A 23,093-nucleotide genomic window follows, 5' to 3' on the forward strand; every position below is an offset into this window, starting at 1 on the left:
TTTTTCATGCGAATATGCTTAAAGTCGTATACTGCTCCACGCAAATATAATGGCTCAAAATTAGTTGTTCTTTTTTTAGTTCATACTGGTGGAGGGTTTTTTGGTGGAATACGCTTTATTCTTCTAAAAGAAACTGTACCCTGGGCAATATTTTTCAAGCGTTGCAAAGGGCTAAAATTGGTTTCAGATAGCATTGACCTGAAGCACAGTTGACGGATGTTGCGCTATTAATGAAGATTTGTTCAACCCTGACAAAATAACTGCAGTGACTTTCTCAAAACTGCCCCCGAGCTTCTTTGCACAAAAACAAAATTTCTACCTCAGCTGCGACAAAAAGAAGAAAAAGGAAAAGGAGGTTCTAAATTGAAGCTGGCACCGCCCGTGTTTGCTTTACTCGACGTCCGCAACGTCAATTCGACGTCCGCATGTCAGGACATAGTCGATAAAAGAGCTAACGGGACCAATCATAATGTGAAAATGTGCGAGTCATTGCCTTCCATGTACGTGATTGGTGCAGCGATGAATCGTACAGAAGCACAAGGAACACCATGTTGGTGCGCTTTCGACGCTTTAGAATTGGACCCATCAGCTAGCGTCGGCTGCATCCGGACACAAAGGGGTAACGCAATTACATTATTAAGTAGTCATGTTCTTGTTCTTTTTTTTTTTTTACTTTACACAAGTTTACTGGCACTCGTGGGACTAAAGTATATTTGCACGCAACGCCACTGACCAAGAGGCTCCTTTGTGGCAGCGTAATTTCAAAGATGAAAGCGAACGTTTTCTTTCGGTGTAATTTGCTTAGTCTAATTTGTTTTCCAGGGCATTTAGTCACCAGGAGATCAACAAAGAATTTCTGCGAAAGTGTTTACCGAGCGCTTTCACTAATTCACCGGTGGTTACAATCCCCTTAATCCTGGGAAACATTATAGGACGGAGATCGTATTGTCCCTAGGTTTAATGACTAGGGGGATTTCCCCGGTCTCGAGACCTGCCCATAGTCCATAGCCTGCAAGAAAGGGGTCAAACTACGCGGCAAGGTAGACCGAGGTAAGCTGAATGTTGCACTGCCATTCTGTACCATTGCATGAGTAGGGGTGAGACATCACGGACCTTAGGAATCTCGATTTAGAAACTATGCGCCCTAATTGATGCGCTGCCCTAGCCTGCGACACACGGCCGAGCATCGCGTACAGCTTAAGTTTAGGCATGGTGATCTCTGTATAGCATGCGAAAGATACTCCTAACTTACCCTTGGCAATCTTATACTCCGTTGCAGGTAAAGGAAAGCAAGACCATCTGTTCCCGCAAAGCCTTTTACCATTTCTGCTAAAGCGGAAAGAGTAGAGCCCCTTGGGAGAAGAGATTGTCCCAATTTTCTGAACCTGCAACGGGGCGTGGGGACCTAACTTGGGCCTATTGCGGTTTTCATCCCAGGCGTTAGTTTGTCGCAGAGGACTTCTGCGTTCCTATGGCTTTTCTCAGGCTCGCCAGGTAATTGCCAGAGTGCCGGACTTGAGCCAAAGTGATGACAGGTAAGAACCTGGAACTTGGGTGGCAATTCAGGACCAAAGGTGCCCCACGCGAACCAAACAACCAGGAGTGAAGCCGAACTCTGGCACTTGTTTGGCAGAATTAGGGCTAAGGTATTTAGACTCTGGCCAAGAAAGGTAAAGTTGACTGTATCCTTGGCTTCTTCGGGCTCCTTAAGGCCCGAAATTCCCAAGACGAAAACAAAATTTTGGCCCAAGGAGATTCTGCCGCCTGGGTCTCTATTTTGGTTCACTCCGATCGAACCCAGTAACCCCGGAGAACGAAAGGAAGTACGAACGCAATGCGTAACTCGCAGAAATAAAAAAAAGGCAAGAAGAGGGTTGCAGCAGGAACTGCGGAACAGCATTATTCATCCGAGCCGTCAAGCTGCACCATCCACGCGAAAAGACAGACATATATAAAAAAAAAAGAAAAGAAGTCACGAGTAATTCCAACAGAAACCCCATACATTAGAAAGAGAAAGACAGGATGAGCTCCTCGTGTGCAAGCCTCCCAAAAGAAATACCGCTAGAACGAGAGAAAAACAATCCCTCTCGGCCGGATGGAAGGCACGCAAACAGGCAAAATCCGCCAACCCCTTCCCCCTTCCAGAAAAAAAAGAAAAAATAGCGTGGCTTTCTGTTTACCTTCGGCAGCAGTCTTCAAAATGGGATTTTCGCAAAGTCGCAGCAACACAGCGGCGCACGAGTGCCACTCGCTCACGCACGCGAATCAATAAAAGAATGCCCTGCCACGCGCCCAAACTGTCTGTGCACAGAAGAAAAAAAAAATCGGTCCAAAGAAACTTGGATACGCAACCTCCATTGGCGCGCAGGTGCAGTCTACGCTACAAGCGCGAGCCAACCCGTGCTCCTAGCCTTGAGACGTGCGTTTCTAGCGCAAGTGCTCGCGTCGTGGGAAGAACATATCAAAGCGGCGATCTCGTGCTTCTGGCATTGACTGCAATGACAGCTTTTAAAAAAAAAAGTAAATAAAAAAAATTGTTTTTACGCGAAAAAAAAAAAACACATCTAGAACAGTATTAACTGCGAGAGACGCGATTTAGTTGGTAGTCACCTCCTTTCCACATGTTTTCTCTCGGCATTTTGGGCGTGTGCAGGAGAGGTGGATCGGCTTCGCCTTCAAGTTGAGGTGGAAAGAGCGAATGACCATTACGTGACGTCATGGACTTCGCAAGCAGAATTTCAAATAAATCTCTTGCCGTCAATATTGCTAAAAAAAAATTTTTTTTTGCGTAAACTTTTTTTAAACCAAACTGTCAAAATTTTTTTTTTTTTTTTAGGGGGTTTTTTGAGGGTGAACGGACTATACGAACCGATGATCCGAGTGCTAGCGAGAAAACGTTCCTTGTCTCGTGTCCAACATACAACTCAAAATGAGGTGATTTTGTCCCGCCATCTTGGTGGACCAGGTCTTAGACCGTAGCAGAAATATCGATTCTGGTCACTGAGAAGAAATGAGAACGGCAGGAAGGAGTTCCAGTCGTCCTGCCTTCGATAACGCTTAGGCATCTTGCGTGCCTCGAGCCTGCAAGCGCTTCTAAAGCACGGCGGAAGGCAAGAAGCGCGTGCTAGAACGCCGGATATCGGAAAGGAACGCCCTGCCGTTTTCATCCTGTCACCAACTACGGGAAGCTCGCGCTAGAGGCGGGACCAAAATGAAGGACCTCCCTGCCGTTCTTACTCTTTCGGTGACTATGGTAACGATCGCGTGGTAACTTTGGCGCTCTTTGTACGAGTCACGTGCAAGCCTAGTCAAAATATTTGTTCCAGTGACGCCAACTTGACAGACCATGATGGAGAACAAGCGGTACTGCGAAAAATCGGTGGGGTCACCAAACAAAATACTAAATTTTTTATTTTTTTTGTCGACGACCAAAAGTTTTTTTGTAAACAAAAAGGGAGACAACACTCAAATGGCAGCGGCGCCTAAAGACTAGTAGCAAACACTAACAATGTACACATATGCATCTATCGGTTCATCTAGGTGAGAAAAGACGCTGGCCCTACAACTAATCCGTGGATCGGTAAGCTGCAGAAATTAAAGCCTCGACTACAGGTGGCGCAAGCGGCCGCCCGATTAAAAGCGTTCAGCTGTATTCACCCATCCATCTATCGTGGGACGTACGGAGGTGCAGCGATTAGGACGTGACGGCACGCGACCAATACAGACTCGCTAAAACGCCCACGCTGTCGGCTGTAAACGAACACGATAGTTTGGAGGGAAAATAAAAATAAAATGGCGGCTGAAGCAACACGCGACACGCATCTCTCATTCGCTTATTTGATGGCTCACGCGTGAGAGGGAAAAAAATACGTACAAAACACGAACAAGAAAGTTGCTGCCACGAGGAAATAATGGGGAAAACGCAGACAGGTAGGCACACGCGATGAACAAATTTAGGAACCTGGTGACGACGCTACAAAAACAAAGGGTCCGTAAAAAAACGCAGTGGGACAGCATATGAAAACGAGAGAACCCGCTCGATCGACGTTGCCTTTCAAAGACCATTTGGGTCCGACTGAAGCGAAAAGTTGGACAGAAACATGATTCGGGAAGCCACAAAAGAAACTACCAAAAAAATCGAGACAATAAAAGTATGAAATCGCGCGGCACAGTAAGAACCCGACATGACGGCTTTTTCTTTTGCCTATATTATTTTTCCCCAGAAAAGCTACTGACGAGTACACGAGTATCAATTTTTACCGTTTAGGTTAGTTGACGAAAGCAGCATTGTACGCCACACCATGGTAGTTCTTGTCCGCCCGCCTTTCGATACTGAGAAAAAGACAAGAAGCGGCAACCGCTTGTCCGCGTCCAATGTGTCGCGCAGTGCAAACACAAAACTAAATGTTCCTGTAAAGTGTGTGTGTGTGTGTGTTTTAAGTATCGACATTACCACAGTCACATGAAATCTGGTCGCTAAGCAACCATTCAAATACAATATAATCGGCACGCGAGCCTTATCGAAACGTAAGCTTTATCGTAACATAACAACATCCTCGAATCTGGCGAACTTTCGTGGAATCCGCTATCGAAGCGAGAAACTATCGTCCACCCGCGCGCGTATTGAAAACTACCGACGTTCCATAGCATATACAGACAACGACCGCACAATAATAATAATAAAAATAGTAATAAAAAAAACACGAAATTAGCGGTAAGCGTTTGTGATATGCGTCCAAGGCAGCCGACCTTCCCCGCGTTCGAACGCGATACGCTCTCACAGACACTCATGAGCAAATTCCACGAAAAATGAATTGAACCCGACAGACAAAAGCTCCATAAAAAGCAAACGAAAAAGAAAAGAAAAAAAAGTTCGCAACAGTCGGATGTGGCGACTCAGCCATGACGCACAAGGCATTGGATTTCGATAAAGCATCATGGCTGACCACTTCGAGCCGAAGTGAAAGGTGAGTCGAGAAACGTGCCAAAAACGGAGGAGTTCAGTTCTGCGAGCTTCCTACCCTAGTGACAAAGATCATAAGAACGTGTCCGGGAAACGTATAGGAGCATAGTAAGAACTAATACGCGCACTTTATAATTCATACAAGTTCTGATATGTTTATTGGACAAATCATACGATTCTTTCTTTGTTTTTCAACAGGTAGTAAATGCGCTTCAGAAACGTAAATTGTTGAATCTATATCGCTACATAATTTATACTAGGCTAGTTTAAATATCGCGATTGCAATGCGACATTTGGTGCACGTTCAATTCAAAAGGATACATATTTTGTCATTCGCGTGAAATGCATAGTATTTTCTAGTTTTTTTTTAACTACTCAATAAAGCAAAGTTCTCGTGCACAACTGCAGCGTTAAAATGTTGCAGTGACTATAAAATCATCAAATTAGAAGAAAAGTAAAAAACACTTTTTCTTTTTCAATGTTTACACAATCTTTTTTAGTAATATTAGTGGGCAATCTTAAGCTCGCAGAAACTGTAAATTAAACGCCGAAAAAAAAAAAAAAAAAAAAAAAAAAACCGCGAGCGGATTTTGTAAGTCGGTAATCGTTAGGAAACCGCTGCTCGCTGTTTATACAAAATCAACCAAAACCGATCTCTCGACGTTTCCGACGATAAAACCTTTCAATTCGGCGCGCAAAAGGAAAAGAGAACTAAAGCAAACAAAGGACCGAGAGAACGCCAGAGTTTACACAGCAGACGAAAGCCATAAGACACCCACAGCCAGCGATATGTAAACTTGAGCGTTCTCCCAAATATCCCACAACCACTCTTACACAAGCTTGCATGCAACCCCCCCTCCCCAGGGCCAAAGAAAACAAGTCAAAGTCGAGCCCCCACACGATCACGATAGATTCGAGAAGCGAACGTTAGTGCCCAGGACATCAACGGAAACTCCGGGGAATATACCGGACAAGCAGTAAAAAGACGCTACTCGGGGAACTGAAGAGTGTGCACTCGTTGTTCACTCGGATTTTATTACTTCGCCTGTGGCTTCCGCAGAAAAGAACCTTTTGCTTCACCAAGCTCACCGCGCATCAACCATCATAATTCGGGATGTCTTCGCTACTCAAATACGGCGACGCTATTTTCAAACCATAACATAATTACCAATAAACTTCATTTTCTCTCCTTAAAAAAAAAAAAAAAAAAAAAAAAAAATACACTTATTTTTTTTTTTATTTTTACATCAGGACAAGTGACACTTCCGCATCATTAGCACCACCTCACATCGAAGTGATATGCAGCTGATGCACCGATTCAAACGCAGCCATGCTAATACGGCACACGGTTCCCTACACAATACGGGGCGGGGCACTGATTCCTACACAATGTTTCAACGGATTCGTGAGTCCTATGCATCTGTTAGACGACGCGCTACAAAAGGGCGACTGCCTATCTAGAGTCATCAGTCCCAGTCTGCGCATTAATCCTGGCATGCGTTATGCAACTCTGCAGGCACATTCGGCGACGCGACGCCAAACGTACAACTTATACCGAAGCGCTCACTTCGTCCACATCTCGAATCCATTGCGAAAGCGGGATAAAAGCCTACACATATAAAGAACACGCTAATGCGAAACGTTCTTATAAACAAAACCTTGAATGTATCAATAAAAACCTTATTTAGTAACCAACGTACAAAAAGCAAGTCAGTAATAAAAGAACACGCAACAAAATTGGCGAGGCTATACATTGCGCCGAAACCTACACGAAGAAACTAGGCAAGAAGAAAAATCAAAACAAATTACATAAAAAAAGCGAAAGTTATGTGGCGAACCGCGTAAACCTCCCTACAGAAACCTGCACGGGTGTGCAGAATAAATCTGTACTGCAAAATCCACTCGAACGAAACCCACATGGGAGCGTACCTCGGAACCTGCATACAAATAAACGGCATAACTGATCTATCCTCAGAAATAAACAGAAGCTAACATACATAGAAGCCTACACAAACAAATGCAAAGCGTAACTGATCTATCCTCAGAAACAAACGCAGGTAACTCAATAACTAAAGAATATCTCCACCGCGGAAAAAAAAAAAAAAAAGGAAAAAAGAAAGGTTCAAGAACCCCCGCCAGAAACAACCGAGGCATGCCCACCTGGTTTGTAAACGCTGGCGGCTTTCTTCAACGTCGACGAACGCCGCGACCGGCGCTGTCAAGAGAAGCAACACTGCAGCGACGTCGGCGGCAATACCATCCACAGCGTTCACTGGCGGCACTCGCAGTAGCAACGACCACAACACAGGATACGCGGAGCGAATATTCCAGCGATGCCGCTCGGGCGACGGCCATACTGAGACTGAGCGCCGACGACGACCCGCGCAACAAGCGCCGGCGTACGGACGAGCAAACGTATCGCACGCCCAGAGAAACTACATAAACAAAACAAAAAAGGAACGACATAGAGCGGCGCTCGCGGCTAGCCCGCTTCCAACGTGCGCCGCCGTCCGCGAGGAGGCGCTGAGCGACGCCAGCGTCGCCGACGCTAGCGCCACCCGTCGTCGCTTCCCGGAAGTGATGTCAGGTCGCGGTCCGGAAGTGACGTCTCCAAAATCGCTTTCTCGCCGGTAGCTCGAGCGCGCGCAAAAAGCTGCGTTTTTTTATTTTTTTCTAGGATTTTTTTTGTTTTATGGAGGCCGGGGGGGGGGGGGGGGGGGGTGGTATTGCGGGTAAGCGAGTGGGAAAGAAGGGAAAGGGAAGGATGAGGTTCCCCTTTCATTCTATAATAACGCGCTTAAACGAGAAGCAGCCTAAATGACGGGGGGATTATTCGGATTGCGTTTTAATGAACAAACCTTAGTCGGGCGGGAGGGATAACGAAGACTAGCAAGAGACTCACCCAGCAAAAAATAATTTAATATTTATATTTTATTATTATCTTATTCCTGGAAATAAATTGTGGCGGGGGGACAGAGCCAGGACGCAGAAATAAAAACTCAAACTCTAGATTGAAAAGAAAAGCGGAAAAGCAATATAAATAATCGTCGAGAAATAATAAATAAACCGGAGAGCAAAACGGAGAGAACGTAATCGATGACTTTTGGAAGCTCGGGGTCTCATATTAATGCAGCTCCCAAACGGACGGGAGCAGCAAAAAGAAACGAGGAAACCGTAAAAAAAAAAAAAAAAAAAAAAAAAAAAAAAAAAAAAAAAAAGTCAATTTTAGAATTGTTTTTTTTTTTTATTTGCATTGAAGGCCGTCGGCGATGCAAGCTGTTGCGACCCGCCCCCTTACAACCCGGAGCTCGGACCCCGAGTTTGCATCTCTTAGGGCGTCCGCCGCCCGGAGTTTTGGTAATAACGACAGATCATCTATCTTCATCGACAAGGCCGAATTCGTATTTGCCGCTCCATCGTAACGCCGTCAGAACAGCAGCATCACAAAGCGGAATGGTAGAGTTTGAGTTAACGGGAAAGCAATGAATCAAGCAATCTGTCCAGTCGTCAATCAATTCATCGAGCATTGTATTGTACAAGCGCGGAAGGTACGGTACTCAGTCAGCCTTTAGACCCAACTGCAAAGCAATATGACAACATTTATGATCCGGTCTGTCGTTCATAACTTCGCTCAGTGGTAATTAACTAACTGCGCAAAGCATTATAAAAAATAATTATAATAAAACACAATTTACACTAAAGTGGAAATTATTCATATTTTGTTTGATGTCTTCAAATACAAAACGCAATCTATCTATTGTGATAGAAGTTATTAGGCACACCCCCTGAAATGATACAGGCGCGGTAATACTCTGCCTGTATATTCAGCACATTGTTCGTTTTTATTATAAAAAAAATTGAGTCGGGTTTCACAACTATCTGATTTTATTTTAAATTTCAACCCCCCCCCCCCCCCCCCCCCCCCCCATAAATAGCAAAAAAATACGAAAATTCCTTCTTCCAGAATTCAACTGTCGAGGGATCGTACCCCCAAGCTGGCTTTCCCGCACAGTTTACGTGTAACGAGGCAAAGCAAACGTCTCGGGTAAACGACGGAATCTGAAAACTACAGATTACTCCGGTACAATTCATGTTTTCTACTGATATCTCTCACAATTAAGCTCGGGAACTTCAAAACGCGCAGTGAAGATCACGGACGCGACTTTGTCCGTTTAGAGAGACCATTCCTTGCCCAAGTGCTGTTGCATGCTGCCACAAAACACGCGTTCAATAGAGATAGAAACGGCGACGGATAAGTCCTCCGACCTCCTACGGCACCGCACTGAATCATATTTAGGACGTAATCATATTCATATTTGTAGAACTAGGGAAATAAATGGTACGCATTAGTACGCTAAGCGCTTCTTTTTTTTTTTTTTTTTTTTTCTTGGTGCCTGTTTTTGCGAAGCCGAAACGTCCGTAATCAAAAGAAACGAACAAGGTTCGGTTCTGTGCAGTAAACGTTTACCCGGGTGCATTCGGCAATGTAGCGCTTCACCGAGATAAACAGAGACGTCCATATGCCCAGTTTTTAATCGATATTATTTTACTAATGTTTTTATTTTCTCGACAATTTGTAATCATCACGTTAGTTGTGTGTGCCTCGTGGTATTCCGTTTTCTTACTTAAAGGGCAACTCCGCTTCATTTTTGATATTTAGAAAACTATGTAGCCCTCTTCAGTATCATATAGGAAGACCCCATGTCAAATATTACGATCTAATTCCATCTATATACTTAATAAACTGGACAGCAAATTTTCAAGCGAGCCAAGTCCCGGAAATCTGCCAACTCTAGCGTGCGGCGCGAGGCGCAATCATCAGCGCAGTCAATGCCACGGAGTTGGAGCAGCCGACATTGAGCCACTACGTCAGAGGTATGACTACGTCATTCTCACGTTTTGTTTGTTTTTATTTCTCAGAGCGAAATTGAACGATGACGTCATGAGTTTCTCCTCCCGGTGTTGGCTGACCGGGCGTCCACGTGATCACCGTAACGCGGATGCGCTAGTTTGCGCTGCCCTGCGCGCTTATCGGCCTGTTTCTCCGCTCCCCATCTCCTATTTCTTCTTCTCCCCTTCCCCCTCTCCCCCGGGCCATCACCGTCCACGCCACGCAAAGCGAACTGCCCGCGTCGCGTGTCCTGTTTCTCGCTCCCTCCCGAACGTCACAAGATTACGTGGTTCGACGTGACGTGGCCATGACTCTGACGACCCGAGACCAATGTTGCCTGACGCAACCGAAGTTTCGGTTTCCGTATCAGCTGATGTTTAAATTAGGATTACACAAATAATATTCCACATTTCGTGAATCCAAAGACGTAAGTTGTTTAGTAGTGCTTTGTGAATTTGAATCACATGTAAGCCTAAATTTTTCGGAATTGAGCGGAGTTGCCCTTTAAGTCACCCTAAGGAAGGCATGTAAAAAAAAGCAGACATTACTTTTAAATTTGCACGATTTTTGATTTCTATTTCTTTGCTACCACTAACTATTTGCCTTCACATATGCTCCAGGAACAAAGCGTTGCAGGAACGCGATCTACGCTACCCTAGTTTAATTTTTAATTCGGCCGCGGACTGCTCATATGGATTACAGATAACAAAACGAAAAGCGACGAAATAGTGACTCCACAACACACACACACATAAAAAAGAGCCAGTCTCAATAGAAACCAAAGGAAAAAAATACAAGCCCGTTTCTGGAAGGCTAAAGGATCCTCTTCAAAAACCGGTCAAGCAACATTGGAGAACGCAATTGCCCGGGCAGGATTGGTGTGATTGGATCAGAATGTAAGACATGCTCAGATAACGTGAAAAAAAAACAATGGTGGAATCGGGTAATCAGCGGAGCCGACGCCTTCGTCGTTCGACGAAACAAACAGCAGACAAAGGAACAAAAGCATTTCCATTTTATTTAGGACGTAACTTAATAAGCGTTCCCGAAATCTCGCTTGCCCAAACTCGATAGGAACTTTCGGAACCACCTTCTTGAAAGAGATAGCAAGAAACAACCACACTAGAGTGACTTCAACAAACAAAGCAACGCGTGAAAACCACCACGGAACCCGCTCATTCGACCAAACTTTTGTTAGCAAAGGAAACAAAAAGGAAAATAAATTATTTATATCAAAGCGGAGCGACGCATCATCGAAGGCGCTGCACTCCCGAAAGCTAACGCGTCCCACAAAGGCATCTGAATGTCCCGCAAGCAGCCTTTCCGATGATAAGGATCTTTTACTAAACATACAAGAAAGCAAAGAGGCCTCAGAAAAACCAAAAAGTAAAAAATAAATAAATAAAGATACAATAAAATATCGTACGAAAAGCAGAAGATCTAAATCGACGAGGAAATTAAACATCCCGCATGTTTATCGGTTTTCGTTCAAACTGAAAGCCTTCATATGACGCTCTCTATTTCTTCCGGCGTTCCCTTATAGGGAAAAGCCGGATACCCAATGCGGTAACAAAAACCGGTCGAAAGTCAAAACTTAAAAACGATACACAAAAAAAAAAACATAAAAAAAGATGACGCGCTCGATAAGCGAAAGCCCAGAGATATTGAAAAAGAATATCTCAACAACAAAACTTTGGGACGCGAATAAAAACGAATTCGGGATAGACAAGACACGCACAAGCAAGAAAGACTGTCTGAAAGTCTCGCCAAAACGCAAAAACGATTTTGAAAAATAAAAAAATACACGAAGTTTTTCTTTTTCTTAATCGCCGTTGCCAACCGACCGTTTTGTATATCCGCGCATGCACAAACACACAGTGGCAGGCGGGCACAAATCCAGTTGAACGGTAAATCAGTCAAAGAGTAGAAATGAAGAGACGAACGGAGAAAGGAGAAAAGGGAAGACGAAGAAAAATAGGGAAAAGCGAAGCGGCGATCGCTTGAGGGAACAGTAAATACCGTACAACAGTAAATAGAGTCGAGCACTAGCAAACATGGCACCCAAGCTCTAGTTACGACATAACAAAAAATCAGAAAAAAAAAAGGTACGGCGGCAAAACTGTACGGTAAAAGGTGCCGAAGTTAAAAAAAGAAAAAGAGTAAGAGGAGGATGGTATACATAAGAAGCGGAGAGAGAAACTGAGTTTCAATCCGCATTTGCATAAGATTCGAATGCATCTTGAGGCGACTCGAGAGGTGACGGTAGCGACGTAAGAAACCCGAATTCGCATAAAAATAATGAGCCAAACTTTCCACAAATAAAACCAGTAGAAAAAATTAAAAAAGCACGACATTTGAGAAGCAATAAAAATAGGGATGAAAAAAAAGGGGGAAAGAACAAATCAAGTCCTCCGCAGGACTTCTCCTCCCGAGGTGCGTTTGTTGGACGGGAAAAAGCAAGCCGAAGAGGGAAAGGGAAAAAGAAGGCTCCCCGGATTGAATACGCGCGGGCCCTAGAGTTTTCAAAGTGTAGCGGTGCGTGTCGCAGCGTTGTACTCCCCGCGCAGCTACTTTATTATTGTTAACTTTTTTTTATGTTTCTTGGTTATTTCATCTTTAGAAAGGGGAGGGGGTGGGTGGGTGTGTGTGCGGGGGGTTGCCTCGTATCGCAGCGGGAGCCGAGCAGATTGGAAGACCCAGGACTACCCAGTGCTCCTCTTCGCGAGCTCATTTCGCCAGCGCCAAGCGGCCGAGTCTACGCGACAACTCCGACGCCTCTTTGGAATTCACAGACAGAAATCCGCACGAAGGAAGCGACAGGCCGGAGAGCGGGAATGTCAGAGCGCTAGAACGCCGCCACGAAGACGAAATTTAGTGTACCTTTTTTTTTTAAATCTCCAAATAATGAAAGTTCACTGTTTTTTTTTTTCTTCTTTTCTTCTTTACGGCGACACCCGCTGCTGGCGAGCTTTCGCAGTGGATCGATCCCGGGCGGTGTTCGGTGTGAGCCGTGGCAGAACGCCCCAATGTCAGGTGACGTAGTCATTTATTACGATATCACGCGGCATCATTAAAAAGGCGCGACTGGGATAGTTAGCGCATCGGATACTAGATGGCGTCCACTTTTGAAAATGGGGCATGGGTAAAAACACGTCGAACGAAGGCCTTCGCAGAATCGAAAGTGACGTCCACTGCATCTTCGAGTCGACAGGTAGGGAACAACAATATCACGTGACCCCACGGCTTCCGCGCGCACCCTAGTGGACGACACGAGAAAGAGAGACAGGCGCGCAACGACGCGATTAAATAGAAATAAATAAAAAGAAGGCGGAGGTCGTTAAGCCCAGCGTCACTATTAATTGCGTCGCTGTACAAGAAGCCGACTTTCCCAACAACTTCCGGACACGAAAGAAGACCAACCGGGGACGAAGAAAGCCGGGCGGGGAGGGGGAGGGTACATCTTTCTCTCTCTCTTCCTTAATCCCCGCTTTATCCATCCCTACCTGCGTGTTCCCCGGTGCCCCAGCAACTTTAATCCCGGATTTCTGCCCGCCTCCTCTCCCCGAGTCCTCCTCCACATCCTCCGTACAGTCGACCCTGCACGGGGGTTGCAACCCACATCTGAGCGTAGCCTACTCCCTGCGCTCAACCTTCTTGCTACCGCTTCACTTGCGTGTGATGTTTTCTCTTTTTTGTTTTCTGTGCTTCCTTTTTGTTTAACGTGACCAGGCCAGCCGGTAGGATTAAGCGAGTCGCCAGATTGATCCGACTTTGCCCCTCCCCCGCGGGATTTCAGCTAAAGCCGGTCGGTGCTTTATTCTTTTAGATTTTACTGCCTACGTCTTCGACAAATCCGTCATCAATATTTTCTTTTCTAAATGTTTTATAACCTTTAATTTTTTTTCTTCAAGATTCAGTTTTTCTTAGTATTTAAAAAAAAAAAAAAAACTCGGCATTATCGCACTTGTTTTGCTTTGACAGCGGCTAGCAGTTTTGGCCGGGACGCTTCACTGAACGTTACCCCTCGTCAAGCGAGTTTAAGCAATAGAAGACAATACCTGCACCTTTCCTCCCCCCCCCCCCCCCTCCCCCAAAACGCCATCGAAGTTGAATCACGCAGCGCCGCCTATAGTTTGCTTCAGCGTCGCCAGCATCGCGTCCCGCAGAGTCTCACACGACGCACGACGCTAACACGAGGCGACGCCAAGACGTCTGCCGCCCGTGCAGCTTCAGTGTCATTATGGAGTTTTCGTAGATCGCGTTTCCCCCTGCGCTAAGCCCTCCGGAAGAAAGAAGCCGCTACTGCGCCTGCGCGCCTCGACTGTAGAGCTCCGGGCATCGTAGCGGGTTGCGGAGAGCCTCGCTTGACGGCGAAAACGATCTACGAAAACTCCCTAATGCCGCTTGGCGCCCGCCGGGGGATTCACCCAAGTAATGCGCGAACCTTTTCTTCTTTTAGCTGGTATTGAGTCGACGGTAGAAAGAGTTTAGTGAGTCGTTCCTATGACTCCGATAACGATAGCGATACTCCGCCGCCGTCTTTGCACGTGTCGTTATCGGGAGTATCGGAGGTATCGGAACGTTCTATACTAAAACTCTATAGTAATACCGTCTTCCGTTATCGACGACGCGAGAAAGAGTCCACCTTTAACCCAACCTATAGCGATACCCATCCGTTGCAAACGCGCCATCTTGAAAAGCCCACGACGACCATTTACCTTGCACGGAACACTCGACGACTCGGTAGACCCACCAAAAACGTCCAGGGCCATCTTTCTATAAAGACTCGCCTGAAAGGCCGCCGAATGTCAAAAAGGCTCACGCAGTCCGCCTCGCGAATCAAGACCGATAACAACGGAGCACCGCGTCGACCTAAAAGGCATGGGAACAGAAATCATTTCGATGTCCATCCCCCCCCTCATCCTTCTTTCTTCCCTCAATACCTCCCCCGGCAGTGTGCCCTTTTCGCGGTTCAAAAAACTAAAATTTAAAACACGAAAAAAAAAAAAGAAAAAAAAGAAGACAAAAACTAGAGAAAGCTTCTGAGTTTCCCCAAAAGGGTAAGGTCCGGCTAAAACTAAATAAAAATAATAAAAAGATCAATACATTTAAAAACGAGGCAGAAAAATATATTATTACTAAGACGCAGCCGGAACTCAGGATTGATCTGATTCGTGAAAGCGGGAAAGCGGATATCCGCTAACGAAATAAATAAAACTGAAAGGAATACGACGAAAGATACAGCAACGTAAACCCAATAATGGACGCAAGAAATAACCACGTTTCCAGTCGCATCGAATGAAGTAGAAAGAGGGAACAAGGGAGAGCGAGGGAGGAAGAGAGAAAGAGTAACGGGAAATGAGACTAAGTGCCGCTCGGCTGGCATGCACTGTATCTACAACTTCGTCAATCAACCTTTAAAAGCTAAAAAAACAAAATTAGGAATAATAATAAACATTGGACAGCAATGGTGGAGCCATGGATTGCGCGCAGTTAATACTAAAGGAGTCAATACTAAATGGGAATACCTCGTAGCGGACATTTTAAAGGCGTGGACAGCCGAAACCGGATCAGCGTATATGATCTATAGGCGAGCACGCAAAAAGGGCTACGTTTCTAAACGCTACAGCGTTTAACAGTGTCAGGAAAGCGTCAGAGCCCGCAATCGAGAGAACTTGGTGCCGGACACCACGCCCGCCACAGTATTCCGGAAACACCCGCCAATGGCGCACACCAGCCGTATGCGCTACAAACATAAGGCGCGCGGACAGAGTCGCGCAGTGTTACCACACCGACACGAGGGAGTTTCAGGAAACCGTTTTTGCGCACCCGATACGGTACAAACTGCGCATACGCTATAGTCTTTTCCGGCAGCGCATGCGCAGTTCGTACCGAAAGGCTCATCGTATACCGTGTCGGACGTGCAAAAACCGTTTCCTAAAACTCCCTACTGTCGTATACGTAAACGAGGCTGCCCGGAACGCGTCTCAGACTGGCGTGTTTAGCGTCCTCCCTATTCCGCCCACGCGTGTCTCGAAGCAGAAACAGATGACGTCACAGAGGTTCAAGCAGCGGAAGAGGCGTCTCCCGCATCCGCCATCGTCTCTGTGGCGCTGCAAGATCGCGGCCGGCGACAGCGTCACGTTTCTATGACGTCATCGGGAGGAAAAGGTGGGACCGCTTTTTAGGACACGCGGTAAACGCACCAGTCGCTGGCGCATTCCAGGCGTGGTACCCAAACCAGTACCGCACCCTCGACCCTTCCAACTCCCGCTTCGAACTGGCACCGACCTTCGAGACTCCCTGGGAAAGTCACTTGACGTGCCCAAACAAAGGTGTAAAAAAAGAAGAAACAAAAAAAAACTCTCGCAGTCGGTCCAACGACTCATCCATCCGACTTAAAAGAGCCCCAAAACCATCTCTCCCAGAAAAAAAAGAAAAAGGAAGACAGATCAACTATACTTTGGATCAGAGCTCCAAGAGACACCCATAACAGAGTCTTACCACAAACACACACCACGCAGAACCGGGAATATATATATAGGAGAAAACGAGCCAGACGTCAGATCCCCATTCGGGATGCATTATTCCGAGTTCCCGGAAGATAGGCATCGTTCGAGGATTCCCCAAACGGGAAAGAAGCCGCCGCCGTCGTGTGTGTATGCACGGCGTCCGCCGCAGGAGGTCCGGTCTGGACGCGTCCTCATACGAACACGTTCACTTATGCATGCAGACCAGCGCCGTTCGAGTCGGACAGTCTGCGGTTCCCTGGAGGGGCAGGGCTCAGACGACCGCGCTCGGGAAGAGCTCCCCATAACGCCGCGTCGGGTCTCCCCCCTCCCATTGTCCCCCGTCCCAACCCAACGTGTCCCTGCGGTCAAAGCGGAGGGGACGAGCCAGACCGGTGCCTATTGTTGACGCCACGAGCGATGGAGTTGTGGTCGTCTCGGAGATGATGCTGGTGACAAGCGACGTGGCACCTGTGGTTCGTCGCGCGTTCGTTGCGCTCGGCGATTGTTCGGCCTGGGAGGTGCGAGGGAATCCGATTCGCGCCTGGGCGCTTTCTTCTGTATTCGAAGAATGGGGAAAGAGAAAGGGGCACAGAAAGGTGACGAAAGGAGTCATATATAACGAGGCCGTAGTGCTGGCTTCTCAATGTCACTTACCGAAGGATGGCCAACACCGCAGAGAATAATCGAGTCTGCGAACAATGTCTCTACGGAACGTCGTCACACTCTAGGATGGTACAAACTCAACGGTTGGGCCACAAGCCCGACACCTAGCGTCCCTGGACGCATCGATCGAACGCACGGTGCCCAATCGAACGCCGACAGAACGCTCGCGTCCAATCTGCGTCTTCGCTCGATCGTACCGCGATGACGTAAAACTTCTAGTGCACGGGTTTCTATTATTCTATGTGGTTTCTATTCTAGGTGGTTTCTAAGAGGTCGGCGTCAGCTCGTACGGCTCGACCACGTGTCAAATCAGTGAGAACACGAATCTTCGCAGAACGCTGACTCGGCAATCGTATCCTATAACCCCTACTGGCTTCCGGTTGGCGAAGTAGAAAACCCGGCACATTAATACTTTAAACCAATGTTGGTATAATATATATATATCCAAATTCCGGTTTAAAAACATGCTTTTCGTGTAAGGTTCGTCAAATTATGAGGTGCCGGAGAAAACCAGCCCTCTGCGTTAACTCCTTATTACGAACTCTTTTCGTTTGCGTTCCGCCCGCTGAAAAGCATGTGGCAAGCGCCTCAGCACGCACCTCGTATCGCTGCACCGCAGTGTTCTTCCGCAGCAAAAAGGCCGTCTGCTTTCATCGCCGTCACCATGGCAACAAGGCCGATTTTCCGAACGCCGTCTGCTCGCCAAAGTTGAATAGTTTTGTAATGAGCAGCCGCAGACTGTCGCTGCGAAGCGGTGTGAACGCAGGCGGTGGGTGGGTTAACACGCTCCCCTGCGATACACGCGCCATCTGAAAAGGTCGTTCGGTGTTCGTTGCCATGGTGACGGCGATGAAAGCAGACGGCCTTTTTGCTGCGGAAGAACATTGCGATGCAGCGATACGAGGTGCGCGCTGAGGCGCTTCCCGCATGTCTTTCAATGGACGGAACCCGAACACAGAGTTCGAAATTAAGGACTTAAATGGAAGGTGAACCGAAATTTGGATTTCAGAAAAAATGCAGGAGATGTAGGCGGGACACTACAATCCCTACAACACTACTCCTAAGGCGATATCTCGAATGGACGGCCGTATTTCTGGAAAAAGAGGTCGAGATTGAACCAGACTGACGAGACGCGTGACGAAGATACTATCTTGTTTCCTCTTCTCTTCGCTTCGCTCCCTCAAGGCGGGGACGCGGAAAAGACGCGAGGCCGTTCCCTCTCCTTCTCGGAGAAACATGACGTCAACATTTCTGTTAAATGCGCCTCCTTTTCCCGAAAAATACGGTCATTCATTCGAGATATCGCTGTATGAGCGATGTTTTGATGTTTGTAGCATCTCGCTGCACGCTTTTGCCGCGTGTTTCGTGGAATCATGATTTCGGTTCAGCATCCCTTTAAGGCAAAAGGCTGGTTTTCTCCAGCGCTTCATAATTTGACGAGCCTTACACAAAAAGCGTTTTTTTTTTTTTTCGTCTTATTCGAAAGATTGGTTGAAAGTATCAAACTGTCGAAAAGCCAGCAGTAATTGTTATCCCGGTGTTAAATAGCAGGGACAAAGACGCCGACCTGGAGAGTACGTCCCGGTTGGCTACCCTGTGCTGGGGAGCGCTAGAGTTTGCAGACGAGAAGGAAAGAACGGAGAGTGGGGCAAATTGCCTAGGGAGAATTGAATGACGTATAACTAGCACAGCTGGGAACATGCGAGAAGCAGCAAAATTCGGACTACCTTCCGCATGGCTCCGGCCCAATGTCTCAACCTTGTCTCCCAGTGGACCCGGTGTTGGGGTGACGCCGACAAGATTTTGACCCGAGGAAAATTGGGGACTCCCTTGTCGGGAGGGGGAGGTCCCCTAAAGGTCATCCTGGTGACATCCAACACTGCCTGGTCATAGTCACAAGGAAGAAAATTGAACTAGAAGGGCGACAGGAGGAAGTATACTTTTTTGCTGTCATTTTTAGGCTAGGGGGCGCACGCTGCCGCTCCTTATAAAGGGTAGAGCCGTTAATATCCAACCATCCATCCACGAGGGAATGAAAGGAAAAAATCAATGTAAAAAAAAAGGAAGCTGAGAACAAGAAACGTAAAAGATTACTGTTTCGAACGCCATAAGCACGGCACATGAACTGCTTATAAAAGAGAAACTAAAGAAGTCCGGTTGAGCTAAGGGAGAGACATTAGGAGGAGTAAAACGAGTAGCTCGCGGCTGAGGAATTTCAAATGCAGAAAGAAGCCAAATATGGTTGTGGAGCGTACGTCGACATTGATACCCTTAAAAATCCTACAACAGCGAGCAAGACGAAAGACGAATACAAAAGCAAGTAGGCTTTGTGGAACAGTCAGCGCGAACACAAGATCACCGTGTTTTTATTTTGTTGTTGTTGCTTTAACAGGTCTTTCACCGAAACACCATTTTATCGCTAAAGTTGGCTCGTGTAATGATCAAGTATAGTAGTCCCAGTTTCTTGCCACGTACGAACCACGGAAACAACAAACCAACGCTCTGCGCAATGTCCAGTGCACCGAGGTGCATTCGGCATCATGCGGAACGTTTTTGTTCTAAAAAAACCGAGCGCTGACGGCTGCTTCTCCCTTTCGGTAACGACAGAAAAATAGTGTGTCCGTGCTGATCGCGGCGCATTGACGCCATGTTTATTTGAACGTTTGAGGTCGAAGAACTTGCTCCAGCTTTTACGTTCCAACAAACGGTAACCTCCCCCCCCCTCCCCCTCCCCCCCCCCCCCCAAATCGACTATACGCGAACAAAGTTTTCGTGCCACGAATCGTCGAACAACTACAAATAGCCCAGCACACGGAATGGCAGCCACGCCTTTACGCCCTAATGCGCGACGGAAGAAGGACCACTACATAAAATGCCAAGGGCGACCAGGCTCGATAGAAAAAGCGACGAAACCGCAAACGAGTAATGCATTCGATGCCGACTCCAGACACCCGGAACGCAACCGGCACGTAGAGAAGCGGCACGCGCGAATATGATCAATGTGTGCCTATCGAAACGTTTCTCGCCTAGGGGAACGGCGAAGCGGTATATGTATATCTAGTGCTCCGCTCGGTGGCTCCGAGCACCGCCAAATCCGTCTTTTCATATGCCGGCACAAGCGCGCGCGCGCGAAGATGGATCAACGTCGCGAAGGGACCTCGAGACAGATACACTCCGTCTTGTATAACAACGGCAGCCTCGGGCATAAAAGGAGTAGGCAACCAGGAGAGAAAAAAAAAACCCAAAAAAAAAAACACGCACGATCCCACGCACGAATGCATCACTTCCCGCTACGATCATGTCTTATCGAAGTCGTAGTTCCGCGTTTAGCCCTCCATCTTTTATTCCTTAGGGCAGGTATGCGCGCGAATACAAAGTTACGGAGAGAGCTAGAAAGTGCTGTTGCCGCATACCGATACGCCAACAATATATGCGCGATCGAGCTCGCTTTGTTCGCGCGTCCACAGATGTGGACAAAAGAAACACCCTCCCGCGAGCACTCCGTCCCACCAGCTGAGCACAGGGCGGCGGTATATGAAAGATGTGCGCACCCGAATGCCAAGGTGGCGCACCGAGGGTTCCTAGACGGCACGGTGATATCGTATAAGGAAGGTCAGCGCGTCGACACTTTCTACTTTATATAATGTCCACGAAGCGTGGGGAGGGAAAAAGCGATGCAACACGATACAGCGGTACGCTCCAAACGTGTTTTGACGGGTGGAGGAACGCTGGGTTGCCCTTCGTTTGTGGTTCGCAGAGAAACCCCCAGACGGCGCTCGTTACTGGATAAAGGACCCATTGCTGCGTGCCAAAACACAATAACCTCTTTCAGGTAGGGAGTTCTTTTTCTTCGGATTCCGTCCGTGCATCCAGACGATAGACATCCGAAGCATACCAGTATGTGCACTACCTGTCAAAGTTGCGCCATTTCCTCTCATTCTCTTCTTTATTTGTTTCGACCTGCCCGCAGGCTGCTTTCCCGTTCCCGCGACACAGGGAGACTCGCGTGTTACGAGCAATAAGTAGGGATTAACGGTTCCCCTCCGCTCCCTAATCAGGGATCGTCCCGGTTCTTTCTAGTCATTACATTTAGGTTCCCCCGTCCCCCGCACGGGAGCGCAACAAGCGCCCTAACCTTTCTTCCTCCCCTGTACCGCAGACACGCAATAACCTGCACGATTCCCCCCCAATCAGCGGGCATGTAAGTCGTGCCTTCTTTGTTTCTAATTCCTCCTCTTCACCGACAACGAAAACTCCCGCTCACTCCTTTTCCTTTCCTCACTACCTCCCATGTAATCCCGTTGGGGATGAAATAATGGCATCGTACTTTCGCACTTTTATGCAGCAAAAAGTAAGCTTAAAAATATTTTGAGTACACTGCAATATACTTTAATTCTTGCAGTATAAATTTAACATACTTTAGTGCTGGCCTGGATTTCCATTTTTTTCGTGGTGATCTGCGTGCCTCCATGAACTCTATTCGTGACGCCGACACAAAAAATACACACTCGAATTTTTTTTTTTTTTTTTTGTAATATATTTTTTTGTAAATTCGAGTGAGGAGGCGACTTGCCGTCGTCGACGTCTCCCGCCTTCTCTCCAACGTTCGCTCGCTAAAGTGAAACGAGCGGAGGGCTTTCTGGGAGGAGCGTGTCCCGCTTGTATATATAAAGCAGTAGTTTTTCCCATAAAGAAACGAAACTAGTATATGCTTTTCTATCGTCTTCGCCCCTAAGCGGTGAGCGCGGTAAGACGAGCTACGTGCTCGCCGGACCTATCCACCGCCTCCTTTACACCACCCAACATCGGTCCCTGCGCGTGGGTATTCGAGACTCGAGAGAGCGCGATCACGCCACGAAATATAGCCGTGCGATGGCTCCAACGAGCACGCAGCTTCCGTCGCACAGTCCGCTCAGGGGCAGACTCGTACGGGTACTCGTTACAAGTAGTGGGATCACTTGTAATACATTACTTCTCGAAGGCATTTTGTAATAGGTTGATCCCATTTATTAGGAAACAATCTAGAGATTTCTTTGTGAAGTACTAAACTTACTCGTAACCCTCCCTATGTTTTCCTTTTCCTTCCTTTCTTTGTACAAGGTTCCCACATACGAATCCTCGAACTAGGTTTCTGAAAGGAGGATGGTTAACCACAATCGGTGCATTACGAAGATAGGTAGATAACAATTCGGCGATTTCAATCCAATCGTGGAAAAGTAGAAAAAACAAACAAAAAGAAACCTGTTTTGAAACCGGCAGACAAGTTTGTCGTTTTCAGAGCCTGAACTAAGTGGAAAGGTAACGGCTCCTTCTTCGAGTCACGGCCAATTTCGTTTCTTCTCGAGTAATCTACTAATATAATCAAATACTTGTTAACCGAGAGTAATTGAAGTTTTAATGGAGTACTTTTTTTTTTTCGAGTAACGGCACCGGTGGAGAATCGGATATCGTTATCGGTACTATGCATACGATCTACTAAAACTCCCTAATATAGGGTAGACAACCTAAGAAACACCTGTGCGCCACGGTTTCCCCCTCTCTCTATTTTAAATGTAAAAGCAAAATCAAATAAGGCGGTAGTTCGCACATTTTCCGTTACCTCGGTGAGCACTGCCTGTACTTCCCGGTTCGCGTCAACGTGGAATCATTAATCCTACAGCAGTCTGCGAAGTAAAGAAGGAACTAAGCACCTATAATCCCAAACTTTCTTGGAAGCGCCCACGCGCTCGCAATCCCTCATTTGCCCCGCTATGCGCTCAACACGCTACAACTTCATCACGTTGCTTTTTTTTTTTTCCCCCTTTAGAAAATCCGCCTTAGCCCAGGGAGGGAAAAAAAATATCCAGACAGGAAAAAAATACCCTTACATTTCTTCAAATCCCCTCATTATTACAGTTCACACCATGTAAAAAAAAAAAAAAAAAATTCCGAATCAACAACCCACTATTAGAGTAGAAAATAACACGCGATAAAAGTGTCATATATTCCCACACACACACAAAGGTACGAATATATACATAGTGTGTGTTGTGGTTTGAATCCGCGCTACCACAGTTACTAGAAA

At 46.8% G+C, this 23,093-nt stretch overlaps 1 protein-coding gene across 26 annotated transcripts in view; it reads right to left on the reverse strand.

The window, feature by feature from the left end:
* The window catches only part of LOC8034521 (CUGBP Elav-like family member 1-A), a 505,021-nt gene that overhangs the window by 266,008 nt on the left and 215,920 nt on the right, over positions 1-23,093 (reverse strand). For 2 of the 26 annotated variants that reach the window (XM_040214979.3, XM_040214622.3), the window contains exon 1: positions 7,124-7,352. The exons of 20 other annotated variants lie outside the window; for them this stretch is intronic. The gene's annotated coding sequence lies outside the window, so the exon portion shown is untranslated. Of the gene's footprint in view, positions 1-7,123; positions 7,401-23,093 lie in introns of those variants that run through there. 4 more of the 26 variants (XM_040214887.3, XM_040502596.2, XM_040214532.3 and 1 more) reach the window with 4 other exon arrangements.

This window comes from Ixodes scapularis, unplaced genomic scaffold (assembly GCF_016920785.2).
Source record: "Ixodes scapularis isolate PalLabHiFi unplaced genomic scaffold, ASM1692078v2 PGA_scaffold4__175_contigs__length_147842914, whole genome shotgun sequence".
In the NCBI taxonomy this organism is placed as follows: Eukaryota; Metazoa; Arthropoda; class Arachnida; order Ixodida; family Ixodidae; genus Ixodes; species Ixodes scapularis.